Here is a 16,196-nt window from a genome sequence, read left to right on the forward strand (position 1 = left end):
TGAATTGACATACAACCTATCCTAGTTGCATTAAATTGAACAAGCTTTGTCCATGCAATCTCAAAATAACTAGTCAATAACAATGGAGACAAGATTCATAGAAAACAAATATGGTGACAGTTCATCTTTGTATTAATTTTCTTTGAAAATTATATAACATTGGATAATACTCTGAACAACTCAAGACAAGACACCATGATCCTGGAAAATTAATATATTCTTGAAACTATAGAGAAAATACATCACAAAGTTGGCATCAAGGAAACTGGACCAAAATAAAACTAGCAAAAACTAAAATTGTACAAAATGTTTGGACCCTTTCTCTAGCCTTGGAATCTCATTTATACAGTATGAGATACAACAAGCTTTAGGCATAGAGAGTACTGACAGATGTCCTCAAGACAAAAAGATATTTACAAAAGTTACTATCATAAAAGATAAAAATTGGTGCAATAGAATTATTTATATCATGATTATTCTTTTATGGGGACCTGGCTTTGTTGTTGTTGTCATTCCTCGGAGGGTGTAACCAATGGACTTGCTTGTGATGGACCTATTTCTAATGATTTTAGGCTTAATTCAACTCGAGGTTCTCCAGCCATCTCATCATGTACTGACAAATTGACAACCACACTTGATTGTCTTGTTGCCAAGTCATCAATTTGGGCCTTTTTTTTTGTCTCTGCAATTGGTTGTTTACTTTTTTTTTCTTCTACTTCTACCGAGGCATCAATTGCTTGCAACTCATCTTGTTTTATTTCATCATCATCAGCTTCACCAAGTTCTGACTGCTTTGCATGTACAAAATCTGCCATCCACTTGTCAAAAAGTGTGTCATCTAGCTAATTAAAATTTTAGATTCTCATGTTGTTTCTTCAAAACATATTTTCCTAATTTATCAATTTCAATAAAATCTTCTCTTACAGAATCATAAAATATTTGCACCTTTACAACTTCTATTGTATTTTCCCACCATGCATGTCCATTTTCATTTATGACTCTATTCATCCTAAGACATAATAGGTCATCCAATTCCTGGGCCCATTCCTCTTTATCTTTTAATTTATCCTTTTTATTCAGGGCATCGGGGAAGAGTTTAAAGTTTTTACTCTTATAATTTGCAAGATAGTTAATGATTCTCCCTTGTAATGCAATTCTCTTATTATCAAACTCTGAGAAATCATTAGTCAAGACAAAATTCCTTTATATCTATTCACAGGACAAACTGATAACCGAAAAACACAAGAGAGTGACATCTTTATCCTTGTTGTTCCATTTATTAACAATTGGCTTCAAGGCCTGCTCATTTCCTTTCAACTCATTCAACATGTTTATTACGTTTTCCAATTTCTCATAGAATGTAGGCCAACCAATTTTATCTACTAAATACATAATTGCTTTCCTCAACTTATCCTCATATTGAATATCCAGTTCCACATGCAATGCCCACAATTTTCTCTTTTCTTCTTCAAAATCCTTTGCAATATAATATTGAGGCCTCTGTGGTATGTCTAGAATTTGTATAAGAGGAGTGGATTTAAAAGGCTCCACTGGTGGACAAGGATAAGTAATCTTAGGCCTGCTTGACTGTCCTTGGTACCCAATCACCTTATTCTCAAGTTTTATTCTCTTTTGTACTTCTTTATTATATGTCACCAAAACTTTCTCATATTTGTCTTGTAATTCTAGCTTTTCCTTTTTCTCCTTTCTAGTTGTGGCTACGGTGAGGTTTTATGTCCCAACATTTAACTGTGTGACCTCCTCATTTGGAGTATCCTCCACACTTTTTACAATTAAGTTACCCATCAAATTAGTATCATCAAGCTAGGAGGAACTAGCATTGGATCCTCTTCTCATAGACTAGATAACTAATGCAGCATGATCTTCACTGAATTTGGTACCTCTCATCTCTTTATTCACTTTTTCATCTGTATTTAATTTCTTGGTAATAGAGTTAAAAACCATTGCATCTGCAATGTCCTAATTTGATAGAAGTAAGACCCCAGATGATTTTGTCATTTGTCTTCCCTCTTCAAGGGTCAAGCTTTTAAACTCTTGCATCATCTCATCTTTTATTTGGTCTTGTATAGATGCATCTTCCATCTTAGGATGCTCTGCTTTCATCTTATTACATCTTTTTTCAAATAGTTCCATATTTGTTCTCCATGCAAACTAATAAAAGGCTCCATATTTAACAAAAATGTCATCAGAAATAAATTCGTGACTATCTTGTTCTATAGTAGGGTCCAATACCCTACCTCTATAATCAGAAACAATTAATTCCAGGCTAGGCATGGGAGGCTCTTGAGGATTCCCCTCTTCTAATTATGAAACAATGAGAAAAACTCCCTCTTGGGATCCTAATTGTTCCATTTTCTCCTTGGTGAGTTGTTCATCTCCTATATGTAATGGGGATTGAGTGGGTGAGTATTCCTTTGTTTGGGACACCTATTTTTCGTCTATCTTTTGCCTCTTGGCCTTTCGCTCTCAAGGCCTCTCCTCCCAAATAGTGCTAGTTGATCCAATTATTCCTTTACCTTTGTCAAGTGTAGGCTCCTTATTCTAAACAATATTATAACCATACCTCCTCTGAATAACCAACTGCCCTGATCCTACCATATAGGTAAAAGATAATTTTTTCATGACCTCTCTAGCCATGTCAATATAAGAATTAATAAAAAATGTCTTCTTCTCATTCATTGCCTCCATGATCTCTTGAAAAGTGATCATCAATTTATTTATCTTATCTGCCTCTGTCTTGGCATCTTTCAGAGGCTTATAATCCTTATCAAAATAATTTTAAATTCTAAAACCCTCGAATAAACTCTCCACTTCTCCTTTTTGATCTCTTGTTCCTAGAGAGAGAATTCATTTCTTATTATATCTTTAGGGAAGTGGGGTTGATGTTTTTTGGCACTAGTCATAGCTCTCTGTCTGAATATATCAAAAATCCTTCACTATCATTATAATGATCATGAGAAACAACCATTTTGTACTAGTCTAAGAATTTATACAAAAACAACCAACCACCTTTTGTAATTATGAATTGATGAGCCAATATACAAGATGGGAAAATAGAACCCTTATATTGACCAATTAGTTGTGCTTCTTCCAATCCACCTATCTTCCATATCATTTTAGCTATTCCCATTTTCAAAGGTACCTAGTAGGGAAGCACATGTGGGGTTCCTTGAAATCCATATACTTTGAGCACTATTGACATAGGGTATGGTATGATATCTACCCAATTATGGGAAACCTTCAAACTAGTAGGGCTATCCATAGGCCTGATGAAATCTAGCAGTGCCTTAGGTATACTGAGATTGTCCCTTAATAAAAGGCTCCTCAACCTAGATGCGAAGTATCTATCAAATCTCACAAAGCTGACCTCTTTTGCATCATAGGTCATATCTGCACTCCCATATTGAACTGGTAGAGCTTCTCCCTCATACTCTCTGTTGAATACCATTTCTTTTTCAAAGAAAGTAACACCTTTATAGAAGAACATATGCATTAATAAGGAATAGTGGCCAAATGCTTTTTCTATTTTGCCCTTTGCAATTTTGATTAGACCTATGTGAATTTTCTCTACTAAATAAGATGCAAAATAAAAAATAGTATCCACACCAAAAGAAGAGATTTGTGTCATCATATACATGAACTTTTTTGGCATAAACTCTTGTTCATCTTCACCAAAAACCCTACATAAAGTCATGTAAATATCAATGGCCCTAGAAGTGAAAAATTGCTTCTTGAAAGGATCTTTTGTTGATGCTGTAACAAAAGTCAAATTACCAAATGTGGCCAAGTGTCCTCTCAATGCACCTTGTCTAATTTGATCTTTACAAGACAAATATTCTTTCTCCAATCCCTAAAAGTCAATGATCTCATGGTAATTTTTGGTTGACTCCATTCCAAAAACCTCTTGAATTTCTTCTACAGTGATTTTCATCAAACACTCCCCATCTATTCTTCTCACCATCCTAGCTACTAGGTCGTAATTTAGGGCTACATCTATGAGAAGGTTTGAATCCATGAAAACCCTAGGGACTACTAACTTACCTAAATCAAAATTCCAAATATTCTTGTGGAGGGGAAACAATTTCCTTTCTGAGAACCATTTCTTGAACAATTGGATCCCTATTTTGGAAGTTATGGAATCCCTAGTTCAATTCCCCTTATCAAACAATCCATCCACAACTCAGAGCCTAAGGTTTATAGGAACTATTTTCTTAATTTGGGCTGACTAATTTGTGGATTCACTTAATTATTCCAGGAAATCTTTTCATGGATATTTATACTAGCATGTTCTACCTTCCTAAAGAACCCCTTCTTTCGAGGCATATTGGACAATAATGCAGAAATACTAGAATCCTTTGAATTATATTTGAGCTATGGTACTTACTTGGCTTTCTGGTTTCTTCTCTAATTGCTACAATGAATCGCTGATATAGAAAGTTTTCACAATTCAACCAGCTAGGAAAATAAGCTCTTCAATAGGTTCTGGCTTCAAGAAATTCAAAATACATTTGCATGAATAAATTCTCAACTATTTGCACTATATTTATGGTTTTATTTTGCATGAGGAGCTTTAATTATCATAAATGGATCGCAGAGAAACAAAGTGACATCACCTTTCAAATTTGAAAACAGGCCATCATTTTTGAAAAATCTAATGATTTAGGAATAAAAAATTTTATGACTTGGCTTCAACCCTCCTAGTTGATAGTCAATCCAATTGAATCTTTCCACGTGAGCCCTTTTCTTTCATTGTTGGCAATTTACATTGGACCCACTTACACCTCTGGACACATGTCAAGTTCTCGCTATGTCACCAAGGGTAAAAGTTGAGCAACTCCCATTAGTGACAAAGTGACCACCGTCAATCTTGAGAAGATCTGATGGTGTGAATCAACATTTCATTTCCTTTAATGTGAGTCCATCGTGGCATCTAAAAATCTAGCATCCTGACAACTTGACAAGCTATTGATGACATGGAAACCTACAACACCATCCTCAAGGGTTGGTCCCACCACATATCCATGTGGCAAGTTGTCGCTATGTCACCAAGGATAAAAACCTTGCAACTTCCTTTGGCAACAAAGTAACTGTCGTTGATCTCATGTACATCGGATGATCAAAGTGATGCTATGGAACTTCTTTGAAGATGGCCCATCATGCGACGTGTCACTTTCTCACTATGTCAGCAAGAATAAATAGTGTGCAACTTCCTTTGGCAATAAGGAGATGACCCTCGATTCATTTTACATCAGACAGTATAGAACATGATGATCATAACATAAACAAAGTGGACTCACCAGACACATGTCTCCTTGTTGCTATGTTGCTAGGAGTAAATATCTTGTAAGTTCCTTTGGTGATAGAGTGACCGTCGTCGATCTTGAAAATATCTAACAATGTGGACCAACATCTCATTTTTGTCCAAGTACACAGCTCATGGAAAATTGAATACTAACATTTGGACACCCTTCCAATGACATGGAACCTATGGTAATTTCCACAAATGCTAGTTCTACCACTTTCCATGTGTCAAACTCTCACTATGTCACTTTGGGTAAAGATCATTCCATTCTAAATAATTACATAGCAACAACTTTTGATCAATATGAAATCAACACTAGAAAAGTTATATTGAAAAATTGGCCCTTTTCTGCATAGAAAAAATGGGACATGGACACCTTTTACATTATCCTGACACATCCACTAGCCTCAAAAGAAGGACCCATGTGGCCATGTATTAGATTCTTGCTATGTCATGATGATAAAAAGTGATCAAATTCATATGGCAACAAAGTGAGGCTAGTTGATTTACAAACCGATCAACAACATTGGATCTTCCATTGAATGTATGTGCTTCTCACTGGGTCCCATGGACATGCGTCCTCATGTCACTATGTCACCATAGGTGAACATCTTGTAATTTCATTTGGCGACAAACCGACAACCCTTGATCTTGAGAAAGATCAAGGGTTATCATTGTTCAATTGATTTTTCAAATAAACCCGCATGACTTTAAAATGAAAGCTTGGGTTAAAAAATTATTTTAGAGACTTAGGAAATATTAGATAATGCAACAACTTTTAAAAGGGTACCCAGGAATAAATAATAAAAGTATTTCAAAGATTTCTCTTGCACATTTTTAATTTGAAAAGGCATGCTATGTAAACATAATCCAAAAGCTTTCTGGGGGAATACTTAGGGAAACAAAATTAGGGTTATTCTAGGGTTAGCCAAAATTAAAACACAAAACCCTAATTTTTTGCAAAGGGAACTGAAACATTCACTTAGATATGCATTAGGATGAACTTTAAGTGAAAACCAGACCAACACATATTAAATGCACCAAGTTAATTGATCAAATCTCCCAAGAACATTAGTTGGGGATCCAAATCACTAAGTATTAACAACAACAACAACCACTGAGGATGCCATGTATACATCAAGAAAGAAAATCCACCAAGCTCCCACATGATCACTAAGCACTAGTTCCACTAAGAAGATCATCAATCGAGCACCACAAACATCACCAATTTCCTTCAATCACCGAGCTCCTCAGGCAAGACTACAATGAGGAACTACTCCAAATAGCGATCAAGCACCACCTCCTTTCAACTGATTCCACCAACTCTAAGGCCAAAACCACTCCAACATATAATATTTCCAACTACCCCAAGATGCTCCTACATAATGCAGTGAAAATGGATTCCATGAAAACCTCCTCTACCAAATCCTTTCCCTCTTCCTCTTCCTCTATGATCTCTATTATTTTGGTCATGGAAATGATAGAAATTATTTCCCCTTTGGTTATGACTACTACTACTAGACCCATTCTTCTTCTTTTGATCTTCATTTTGGCCTCCATAAGACCCACTGGAAGATCTTCCATCCATACCTCTACCACTGTTCTTGTTAACAAACATCTTGTTAAAATTTTCCTCAACTCTTAGGGAAAACTGGCATGCATCTTCAATATTGTTCATTCAAATTGGACTTAATTCCTCTTGAATCCTTGCCTTAACCCATTAAGATAATGGTCAACTTTATCTTTGTCAGCTTTTGCATGGCCTATTATGATGAGAAATCAATAGAACTCTTCAATATACTCTTGAATAGGTCTTCTTTCTTCAACCCTTGCATTTTCTTCAGCAAATTAAGCCCATAATCCATGGGAATGAACCATCACTTCAATTTAGCTATCATCTAATCCCATATTGCAATTTTATCCCTTCCTCTTCTATTTCTCTCCAATTGAATCTCCTACCACCTAATCTTTGCATGACCCCTTAGTTTGGCCTTCACAAAATTGACCCTATTAGGATCCTCAATATCTTCATACTCAAAGTATATCTCTAGTTCATTGATACAATCGATCAATTCCTCTAGGTTAATATTTCTTGAAAATGTGAGAACCTCAAACTTAGGTCTTTTCCTAATCTTGGAGATGGCCCTAAAAATCCTCTCTTCTTTTGGGTTCAAAATTGTCTCTTCTTCAACATTTTCTTCTTCTTCTCCTTCATCCTCACTTTCATCTCTTAGAGAAATATTTATTCCTTTGCGTATTTTTTCTTCCAATGCTTTAATTTGTCTCTAGAGGGCTCTTAAAACCTCAGGTGTAATAGCTACGACTCTTCCACCACACTCTCTTTATGGAGGTATTTTCATGCTTCTATTAAAACCCTAGTGCAAACCACCTCACAATCGATGATATATCTACACACAACCCAAACCACAATCCTGGTGCAAGTTGCATCACTTTCGATAATTAGTTTACATACTTAGGAATTCTTACTCTGACAAACTTCACCCAACCCCAGGTCACAATGCAAATTGCCTTACACTCGGCGATCTATCTACACACTCAGGAACTCCTTCTCTGATACCACCTGATAAATGGTGCTTTGATAACACTTGAAAAAGGGTGGCCTAATACCACCTAATGTAGGGTGATCCCCTTAATACCTTTAGCACATAACTTAAACAAATAAATAACAAAAATTTGAGAGAAGAAAATATTGGCTTCTTATTATCATCACAAATGTGAAATTCTAGAATTTTGAAATACAATATGCAAACCCACATGGGAACCTTCCTTACAATAATTTGAATACAGAGTTGTGACCTATCATCCAAAGCTATCCTAGATAATATACATGCATTCCTTATATAGGAAAATTTCCACTACCCAAGAAGTTTCTAGACATCAAACCCTAACCCTTGAGACCGACCAGCCATAAAATTACATATAGAGTCGACTCAAAATAATTATGACATTTATTTTGGAAATTTTAGTTGCACCAACTTCACAAGACCATTACTTGGGAACCATTGACCCGATTGGCTATTTCAATCCCATTATGGGATCCTCATCTATTGATCTACAAATCTTGACTCACTCAAGCTCCAATTGGACTCATTTTAGAGCTCATCTAGAGTCTCTAAGGCCTTAATGAAGTTTTTTTAACCAAATTTTCACACCCAAAATATACAATAACTTCACGCATACTCATGATATGACATTGAGCCTCAACCAATAGGCTAATATATCCAAGATGAACCTCTACCTCCAAAATTATGATATCCTGAGCTCGTATGACTAACTTACTAAGAAGCAAGCATCCACAAACAAAAACTCTACACTGAGATAATCCTTATTCAAGAAACATAAAGGATATATTTTTGGCTGATACAAGATTTCTCTTACACCTAGGATGCTCCTGCACTAATTTCCCCTATGTTCTTCTTGTTGCATTCTCTTAAGTTTATGGTTAATGATGATAAATAATGTCATAGTTAGGGAAACAATTTTACCATCCTCCATCAAGGGTTGATTCCACTCCCTTTACCCACCAAAAAATGTTAGGAATGATGAATATATCATCTCCCCTAAACCCCCTTATGAACCCTTATGAGACTGCTACAAAGAAATAGACCCATAAAGTCAAAATGTCCCCTCCTATTGGGTCCCCATCAACTACCCCACTCCCAAATGGGTAAAAAGTCTAAAAAATCCCCCATCAATATGTTTTTTGTTGCTAAGATACCTAAAATTTAACCCTAGGTTCATAAGTTTTACTTTGAAGGTGAGGCTAGGGAAAACTCTCATATTGTTGGAATTCTTTACAATAACTAGGGGGGATGAATCAGTTATCCAAGGTCTATATGTACAATTAAATTATTTCACAACTTATTGAACCCATATTCATAAAACATATTCATCATGCATGCATTAGGTCACACAATCACTTAAACTTGTAGGTTACCGTCAAATCAACTTTGCAGAAATGTAATTATGAAACATAACAGATTCAATAACACATTTAACACAATGATTTTACATGGAAACCCAATTTGGGAAAAACCAACAGTAACATGCTACTCATTCTCACTCTTTTGAAGTGATGCCTTGTGAAAGGCCAACCCTAATAAAGGTTACAATGCACACTATTAAATGTGACCTGGTTAGAGGATTTCGATCACCCTATTAGGAGTGAGCCTTGTTAAAGGACTTTAGATCATTTACTTGGAGTGTCACCCAATTAAAGGATTTACAAATGACTGTTAGGTCAACCTTAATCCAAAGGATTTACCCTAGACTAGTACAACGATTAGAAAGTAACAGTAAGGCTTGATCTAATAACAACTTACAAATCACTTTGCATATTATAGATCTTTGTTTCAGTCCTCCATTCGACTTGGCTTTCACACACTTTAGCTCTGATAGTTTGTCCCCCTTTCAAGAATCCATACCCTTAAGCCTTCCTTCTTTTCTTACCAATAGTAATATCTTCAGTTTGGTCACTAAATAAAGAAATGTCATAGACTACTTGTCTTCCTTAGGTTCTCACACATGACAACCTTTGCTTCTAACCAGCCATCTCTATAAGTAGAAAATTAAGATATTTTTTCGTTCAACCTCTACTGTTCATTTTAGGGTTAGGTAGGATTCAATGAGTCTACCCATATTTTCATTTGATTCCCTTCTATAAACTTCTCCTTCAATCCTCTTTGAATTCACCTCAAAATGGTTCATCTTGAATTATATGCCACTAGCTCATCAAGCTTATCTTCCACACAATTCACAGAAATCAAGAAATTAAACTTGTTAGCTCAGATTCATCGAATTCACAATCTTTCTCATAATTTTGTCATTCGGCATTAACTTGCTTTTAATGTTTGGTACATACTGTGTTTCTTGACATCTATTATCAAATCACTCATCACAAACTAAAGTTTACCTGTACTTGACATTAACTAAACTTTACTTGGTTAACACTAAATCACTCAACATACACTGAAATTTGACTTTGCTCGGCTCCAACTAAATTTATGCTCGGCTTGCACTAACTTTTCTCAGCATCTACTATCCACTCGGTCAAGCTTAACAGACTCAATTCTTCTTACTTGTTCTTCTAGACTTTGTCAGTGTATCCATCCTTTGCAACCTTAAGTAAAGAATCAATGCACTGTATTATCACTTTCTTAACTAATCTGTTTACTCCCTTTTCATACCATAACTCAACCTTTTCTCTAGGTGCTTTTGTTATCTCATTTGATCAAATCCTCTTCATCAATAAAACAAATGATAGTACTCAAATCATCTAAGAAATTGTCTTACCAACAAGTAGCAAGTTTGCATTAGTGACAAAAAAATAATTGAAACATATTCTCATACTTGTATCAATCTATTTAAACACATATGTCCCATATGATTTCCAATAATCTTAGAATGAAGGAAAAAGGCTACAGGGAGAATATTATTGATGAAGATAATGATGGGTTTAATGATGACGGAAGTGTCGACCATGTCTCCTCTAGCCTTAATGAAGACACTAAGAACTCCCCTAAAAAAGACATAGTGACCTCCCCAAGCCCAAAAAAAGGTAAACAAGTGTTGGAGGACACTTCTACAAGTAACAAACACAAAGGTTCAGAAATTTGAGATGGATGTTTTGCCAATGAGGAGACTAATTCCAAACTCAAAGCCAAGCTGGAGAACCTCAATGTAAGGTACGCCAAACTAGCCACTTTTTTCACTCAAGTTTATGTACTCATTTGTCACTACCCTCAATTTATGCAGGAAAAGAAAGATAAGAAGGAGGAATTTGATGGAAAATCTACTAGGGAGTTGGTTTCCTTCTTGGTCGAGGATCGAACCTAGTTATTGTTGACGAAGCCCAAGGAGGGAAATAATTTATTTTAATGCTTTTTAGTTTTCTCAAGTTAGTTTATTGTTGGAAGATCTCTATTATCCTCATTTACTATTTGAATACTGGCCCTACGTAGCACAAGGATCTCTTTATTAATTTTTGGCACTTTATCATTAACAATCTTTATGGATTAGCTATTGATTTTCATTGGAAGTTAGATACTATGGTTTTTTGGTTTACAGTGAACAATATGGTTATTGTTAGTAAAAACTCTATTGCGATTATCTAGGTTTTAAGGGAGGAGTTTTTGGAATTAAAAGAAGGTATAGGTTGACAATCTATTGTGAATCAACTTGATTACTGGATGTTGTTAATGTGTTGTTACTTGTAATTTTTCTTCATGGGTCAGCCCCTTGTTTTGGTTGCTTTTAATTTTAAAAACAAATATGATAAGGGGTCATTTTGGCCAAAAGTTAGAAATTATCTTGAATATATATTGAAAATCTTGGAGAAATTCAATTTTAAATACTCATTACACTATTATTAACGTTTAAATGCTTCAAATTCCACCACACCTCTACATTAAATGCTTATGTTGGTTCTCTTTCTTACTATTTTGAATTCTAAGACATAGCATAATGCCCATACCTTGGAGTCAAGTTCATTCAAGCAAAATGACAAACCTATGATTGGACCTAGAAAAATGAATGAGACAAGACTAGAATCTATCTTCTATTGTTTGAGAATTTCATAAGACTTAGGAGGGTAATCCTAATAAGAGTTATAAAAAATATATATATATATAGTGCAAATATATTCTAAAGATGAAACCAAGTCCAAATTACCTAACACATATAAGCCTAATATTATTTTATCAACCCATAGTATTATGTTGAAATAGTGTCAATGTTGTTATTGATTGCAACTTGATCCAAAGAGGTTTTTGGAAATATGTGTTGTGATTCTCTTTTACTCTCTAATGTTTCTCATGAATAAGAATTTTACATTTTGGAATGTTACAATGTTAGAATATGGGAATGCATGAAAGAGTATTCGAAGTATTTTTGGAAGAATGTGGTTCACTCCTTTGTATTTGGTGATGAGATCTTGCGGTTCTAGATACAATGTTTATGTTCTTCATGCATGTTGCATTCTCATGGTTTCATTCCCTCAACATTTCAAATGATGTGGTGATTAATTAAAGTTTTCTAAAATTATGGTTGTTTGCAAGAATTAGTCTAGAGTACGCCTCACATTGTTCTTCATTAATGCTTCTAGTATTGCAATTTGGAGGAAATATTTGGAATTATTTTGATGTGTCTTAGTAAGTTCTTTATGTGGTGTTTTTCTCTTAAAAAATAGTAATAATATTTTGATTCTCCACAATATGCTTTGTTGTAGCTCCCTACCAAGTGGGTTCTCCTCTTTGGGCCATATTTATTCAATCTAAAACTATGTTGGAAGATGAGTTCATGTGCTACTAGTTAGGTTCTATTATGGTATGTGGTGATATGCATTAAACTATTTTCATTGTTGTGTACCACATTTTTATCTACATGTTCTCTTTGGTTCCATCTTTGTAGAATGTGTCCTTGTCCAATTCATTTGTAGCTGCTTATAAATATGTGGTATACTATTTTTAGGTTCTCTTTATCTCTTGGAGAGGACCAAAATTGTTGGTTTGTGGCGACTAATCAGGAAAGTACTGTACATACTTCATAAATTCTTTGTTTATCAAGATTTTGGGCTGACATGTAATTATTAATTATAACCTTGTAGTGGTAAAAATACTTGCATAAAAGGGCTTAGGGTTAGGAATTGTTTCATTAGGTGATGCAAAAATTGGTTCTTACGGTGGTATTGAGCTATAAGGGATTATATATTGTAATCAGGTTATTATCACTGGATTGTAATAATATCAAACTTTTTGTTTGGACATAGCCTGGGGATTGGGTGAACCACGTTAAATCTTGGTGTCTTGTGTGCTTTTCTATGTGATCTACTATTTTCTGATAATGGTTATATTTGCATGTAATTGTTATTTCTATCTGTGGTTTATTCCTAATAAGTGGTATCAAAGCGAGGTTGTTTTTCAGTTATCATCTGCAAGAAAGTCTTACAGTTGAGTGGGAGTCTCGCGGTTGAGTGGGAGTGATGGCAAATGAGGGTAAGCTGAGGGTTGATAGGTTTATTGGGCAGAACTTTCAGTTATGGAAGATGCAAATGGAAGAGTATCTGTATTAGAAGGATTTATGGAAGTCGTTAGAAGGCAAAGCCAAGAATCAGGGATTTATGTCAAATGATAAATGGGATCTTTTGGATAGAAAGGCACTTGGAAGCATTTGATTATGCTTGGAACCTTTGGTGGCATTTAATATTACAAAAGCAAAGACAACAAAAGAGTTGATGAAAACCCTAGCGACATTGTATGAAAAGCCCTCCACTTCAAACAAGGTATTTCTAATGAAGCATCTATTTAATATGAAAATGGCAGTATGTGGATCTATTGTAGATCATTTAAATGAGTTTAATACTATTACTAGTCAGTTATCTTCTATGGGTATCAATTTTGATCAAGAAATTAGAGCTCTCTTGATTTTGTGTTCTTTGCTTGAAAGCTGGAATGGCTTGGTAATGGTTGTGATTAATTCTATTCCTAGATCTAGTACCCTAAAATATGATGATGTGATCTGTGTTTTTTTGAGTGAAGAAACTCGTAGGAAAACTTAGGTGGATCTACATCAGGAAGTGCTTTAAATGCATAAAGCAAGGGTAGAACCACTGAGAGAGGAAGTAATTCTAGAAATCATGGGAAATCAAGAGGAAAGTCAAAGGGGAGGAAGTCTCAATCAAGAGGACCAAACGATTGCTGGTACTATGGGAATCCAGGGCACAAAAAGAAAAATTGTTGGAATCGAAAGAAAAATGAAGGAAACAAACTAGATGGAGACAAGGAGGCAAATGTGGTAAGTAACAAATCTGAAGAGGATGCTTTGCTTCTGTCTTTAGAAAGTGTTGATGATTCATGGGTTTTAGATTTCGGTGCTTCATTTCATGCTACTCCTCATAGAGGTTATTTCATTGATTATGTCCAAGGGGATTTTGGACTTGTTTGTTTGGGGGATAATGAACCCTGTCAGATTATTGGAAAGGGAAAAATTAAGATTAAGTTGCAGAATGAGAATCATTGGCTACTACATGAGGTAAGACATGTTCTAAGGTTGAGTAGGAATTTAATTTCAGTAGGGCAACTCGGTGATGAGGGTTGTGTAGTTACTTTTAATGATAAAAATTGGAAGGTTTCAAAAGGTTCCCTTGTAGTAGAAAAAGGTGTGAAAGTAGGCACCTTATATCTTTGTACAAGTCATATTGTTCCTTCTACTTTAATTGTTTCAAAGAAAAACAAATGTTCAGGAACAGTTGTTGTTGTTGAGCAGGGAGAACAAATAGCTATTGTAAATTCTGATACAGCATTGTAGCACAACAAACTTGGACATGAGAGAGAAAGGTATGAAAGTACTTCATTCAAAAAATGTTTTACCAGGTCTAAAATGTGTTAATATGGATTTCTGTGAAAGTTGTGTGTGTGGAAAACAAAAGAGAATGGGTTTTGTGAAGACTGGGAAGGAAAAGAAGAAGAAGAAATTAGAGCTTGTGCATACCGATGTATGGGGACTGGCTCAGGTATCTTCCCTTGGTGGCTCTCATTATTATGTTACATTTATTGATGACACAACTAGAAAAGTATGGGTTTATTTCCTTAGACATAAATAAATGGAAATGCTTGGTTGAAAATGAGATTGGTAAGAAATTAAAATGTCTCTGATCTGATAATGGTGATGAGTATTGCAATCATGAATTTGAAGATTATTGCTCCACTAATGGTATTCATAGATAGAAAACTATTCCAAGGACTCCATAGGAAAATGGAGTGGTTGAACGCATGAACAGGACTATAATGGAGCGTGCAAGGAGCATGAGGTTGCATGCTAGATTGCCCTTACACATGTGGGTGGAGGCTATCAATATTGTTGTTTATTTTCTTAATAGAGGTTCGTCTACTCCTTTAGGTTGTGCTATTCTAGAGGAAGCATGGACTGGCAAGAAGGTGAGTTATTCTTTTCTCACAACCTTCAGTTGTGAAGCATTTGCTCACATAGTTTCTGAAAATAGAACCAAGCTAGAAGCTAAGTCAAAGAAATGTGTATTTTTTGGATATGGCATTAATGAATTTGGTTATAGGCTTTGGGATTTGGAAAATCATAAAATTGTAAGAAGCAGGGATGTCATATTCAATGAGAAAGTGTTGTATAAAGATTTGTTGTAGCAACATGAAAAGAAAGAAGATGATTATGTAGTGCTGGATGATACTCCAAAAGTTGATTTTCCAACCATTCCTCATGATGTGCAACAACTACAACAAAAAATACCACACACACTAGTGAATGTTAGATGGTCAACAAGGCAAATTAGGCCTCCAGAAAGATTTTCTCCCTCTTTGTATTCAATTTTACTTACTAATGTTGGTGAAACTAAATGTTATGATGAAGTTGTGTAGGTGGATACTAAGATTCAATGAGAGTCTACAATGAAAGATGAAATAGACTCTTTGCTGAAGAATAAGACATGGGATTTATGCAAGTTGCCTGCAGATAAAAGAGCTTTATAGAATAAGTGGGTTTACAACTTAAAAGAAGAGGATGGAGGTAAGAAAAGATTTAAAGTCAAGATAGTTGTAAAAGGATTTGCACAGAAAAAGGTAATTGATTTTGATGAAATATTTTCTCCTATTTTTAAGATGACTTCTATCCATACTGTTTTAAGTCTTGTAGCTATTGAAGATTTGCATTTAGAGCAGCTTGATGTTAAAACAACCTTCCTTCATGGTGATTTGGATGAAGAGATATATATGGCTCAACTGCAAGGATATGAGGTCAAAAGTAAGGTGAACTTAGTGTGCAAATTGAAGATAAGTTTATATGGCTTGAAGCAAGCACCTCGGCAATGGTACCTAAAATTTGACAGTTT

Source organism: Cupressus sempervirens, chromosome 2 (genome assembly GCF_028749045.1).
Source record: "Cupressus sempervirens isolate cs-2001-9-10 chromosome 2, ASM2874904v1, whole genome shotgun sequence".
NCBI classification, from domain to species: Eukaryota; Viridiplantae; Streptophyta; class Pinopsida; order Cupressales; family Cupressaceae; genus Cupressus; species Cupressus sempervirens.